This window comes from Colobus angolensis, unplaced genomic scaffold (genome assembly GCF_000951035.1).
Source record: "Colobus angolensis palliatus isolate OR3802 unplaced genomic scaffold, Cang.pa_1.0 Scaffold273, whole genome shotgun sequence".
NCBI lineage: Eukaryota > Metazoa > Chordata > Mammalia > Primates > Cercopithecidae > Colobus > Colobus angolensis.
The window spans coordinates 1,923,789-1,927,558 of NW_012115966.1; positions in this window are offsets into that span (position 1 = coordinate 1,923,789).

Sequence of the window (3,770 nt, forward strand, 5' to 3'; positions counted from 1 at the left end):
CCCCCACCACAGCCAGCAGTGGCAACCTGATCGAGTAGGCTTGGACGCTGTGGAGGCTTTGTTCTTTTGTATTCACAGTAAATGTTGCTGCTGCTGGGTGTTTGGGTCCACACTACCTTATGAGGTATAACACTCACCGCCAGGGACTGTGAAGTCAGTGAGACCACGAACCCACGGGGAGGAGCAAACAACTCCGGATGCGCCACTTTTAAGAATTGTGACACTGACTGCAAAGGTCTGCAACTTCACTCCTGAAGTCAGTGAGACCAGGAACCCACCAGAAGGAAGAAACTAAAGGCACATCTGAACATCAGAAGGAACAGACTCAGGACACACCATCTTCAAGAACTGTGAACACTCACCGTGAGGGTCCGCGACTTCATTCTGGAAGTCAGGGAGATCAAGAACTCACCGGAAGGAATGCATTTCGGACACAGCACCACTCACTCCAACCTAGCGACAGAGTGAGGCTCCGTATCAAAAACAACAACAACAAAAAAAATCGATTCCTAAATGTTTATATGTTTATAATTTTATGTTTTGTATTTAGATGGCTTGAGTTTTTTGTTTTTTGTTTTTTGTGTTTTTTTTTTTTTTGTATAACGTATGAGATTTAGGTCAAAGTTTTTCTCAGTTTTTGTTTTTTAAGAGATGGGAGGTCTCTCTGTGTTACCCAGGCTGAACTTGAACTCCTGGACTCAATGGACTTTAACTCCTGGACTCAATTGCTGCTTTTGTCTCAGCTTCCTGAGTAGCTGGGACTACATCAGGGTGTTTTTTTGGTTTTGTTTTTGATAGAGTCTTGCTCTGTCGCCCAGGGTAGAACGCAGTGGTGCAATTTTGACTTATTGCAAACTGTTTCCCGGGCTCAGGCGATTCTTCTGTCTCAGCCTCCCACCACACCCGGCTAACTTTTGTATTTTTAGTAGAGATGAGTTTCACCAAGTTGGCCAGTCTGGTCTTGAACTCCTGGTTTTAGGTAATCTGACCACCTCAGCCTCCCAAAGTGCTGGGACTATAGGCGTTAGCCACGGCACCCGGCCTAGGTCGGGGTTTTAAAAAAAAAGGTTTTATGACCAGGATTGGTGGCTCATGCCTGTAATCCCAGCACTTTGCAAGGCCAAGGTGGACAAATCACTTGAGGTCAGGAGTTCAAAACCAGCCTGGCCAGCATGGTGAACCCTCTCTTCTAAAAATACAAAAATTAGCCGGGCGTGGGGGCACATGCTTATAGTCCCAGCTACTCGGGAGACTGAGGCAGGAGAATCACTTGAACCTGGGAAGCGGAGGTTGCAGTAAGCCAAGATTGCACCAATGCACTCCAGCCTGGGTGACAGAGAGAGATTCTGTCTCCAAAAAATAATAACAAATAAACAAGATTTTAGATATGAATGTCCAATTGTCCCCCACCATTTTTTGAAGACTGTTCTCTTGCCATTGAATTGCTTTTGCACTTTTGTGGGAAAAAAAAAAAATCAGCTGACCCTATTAGCATAAATCTAATTCTGGACTCTATTCTCTTCCATTAACCTAGCTGTTTGTACCTTTGCCAATACCACACTGTATTGAATACTGTAATTTTATCATGAATGTTAAAATAGAATAATAAGATTTCTCCATTTTGTTCTTCAAAATTGTTTCAGCTATTCTAGTTCCTTTGCCTTTCAAAATAAATTTTAGGATCAGCTTGTCTACATGAAAAAATTCTGCTGGCTGTTCTCACTCATATATGGGAGCTAAAAAAAAGAAAAAAAAACCCAAAAAACTACCAAACAGTTTTCGGAGTAGCTTCATGGATCTCATGAAGATAAAGAGTAGTCTGGTAGGCCAGGCAGTGACTCATGCTTGTAGTCCCAGCACTTTGGGAGGCCAAGGCAGGAGGATCACTTGAAGCTAGGAGTTCAAGACAGCTTAGGTAACATGGTGAAACCCTGTCTCTACTAAAAATACAAAAACTAGCCCGGCATGGTGTTACATGCATGTAAGCCCAGCTACTTGGGAGACTGAGGCACAAGAATTGCTTGAACCCAGGAGGCAGAGGTTGCAGTGAGCTGAGATCATGCCACCCCTTTCCAGCCTGGATGACACAACAAGACTCCATGTCAGAAAGAAAGAGAGAGAGTAGACTGGTAGTTACCAGAGGCCAGGAAGCAGAAAGGAAAGAAGGGATGAAGAGCGGTGGAGTAATAGATACAAAAAATACAGTTAGGTAGAAGAAATAATACCTAGTGTTCTATAAATCAGTAAGGTGACTGTAATAAACAAGAATCTGTTACATATTTCAAAATATCTAGAGAATAATTTTAATGTTCCCAGCACGAAGAAAAGATAAATGTTTAAGGCAATGGATATCTCAATTACCCTGATTTGATCATTATACATTAGACGACTGTATCAAAGTATCACATGTACCCTGAAAATACGAACATCTATTATGTATCAACTTCAAAAATTTAAAAATTCTGCTGGGATTTTGTTGGAGTTGCATTAAATCCATAGATCAATTTAGGCAAAATTAACATAATTACTACATTTAGCCTTCCAAAGCATGAACACAATATACGTCTCCATTTATTTAGATCTTTAATTTCTTTCATCAGTATTTTTCAGTTTGAAGCATATTGATCATATACCTGTTTCGATAAATTTATACATAAGTCTTAAAGAAAGTTCACCAACAATGTGCATTACGAAACTACTGTGCATGGATTTCAAAAAATTTTTAATTAATTAATTATTATTATTATTATTACTTATGAGAGAGAGTCTTACTCTGTCACCCAGACTGGAGTGCAATGGCGCAATCACAGCTAACTGCAGCCTGGACCTTCTGGGTTCAAGCGATCCTCCTGCCTCAGCTTCACAAAGTGTTGGGATTACAGGTGTAAGCCAAAGCACCTGGCCTCAAAACTTTTTTGCGCCAAAATAAACTCATACTAACTTTTTATAACCTATCTTAACAGGAGCTAGTTTGAGACACCAAGAAGGATAAGACATCAGTTTGAAAAGAGCCCCTATCAAAGCAACATGAATTCTGCTAAAATTGAAGCAGGAATAAAAATTAAATTAATGGTGAAGCTGGGGTGAGAGAATGGTAAAATCATGGATGCTTTGTGAAAAGCCTATGGGAACAATGCCCTAAAAAAATCAGTAGTTTACAAATGGATAACTTGTTTTAAAAATGAATGAGAAGATATTGAAGATGAAGCCCACAGCAGCAGGCCATCCACATCAGTTTGCAAGGAAAAAATAAATCTTGTTTGTGCCCTAATTGAAGAGGACCAATGACTAAGAGCACAAGCAATAGCCAACACGATAAATGTCTTAACTGGTTCAGTTTAGACAATTCTGACTGAAAAATTAAAGTCAAGCAACCATTCCAGTCAATGGGTGCCAAAACTGTTGTTATCTGCAGATAAAAGCACAGCTTATAATGGAAATTTTTTAAAAGTAGAATCAAGATCTTGAAGCGTTTTTTCAACAAATTGTAACAGAAGATGAAACATGGTTTTACCACTATGATCCTGAAGACAAAGCACAATCAAAGCAATGGCCACCAAGAGGTGGAAGGAGTTCAATCAAAGCAAAATGAACTGGTCAAGAGCAAAGGTCGTGGCAACAGTTTTTTGGGATGGACAGGACATTTTGCTTGTTGACTTTCTGAAGGGCCAAAGAATGATAACATCTGCTTTCTTCTTTTTCTTCTTTAACATCTGTTTTTTTTTTTTCTTTTTTGAGACAGGGTCTCATTTTTTCATCTGGGCTGAAGT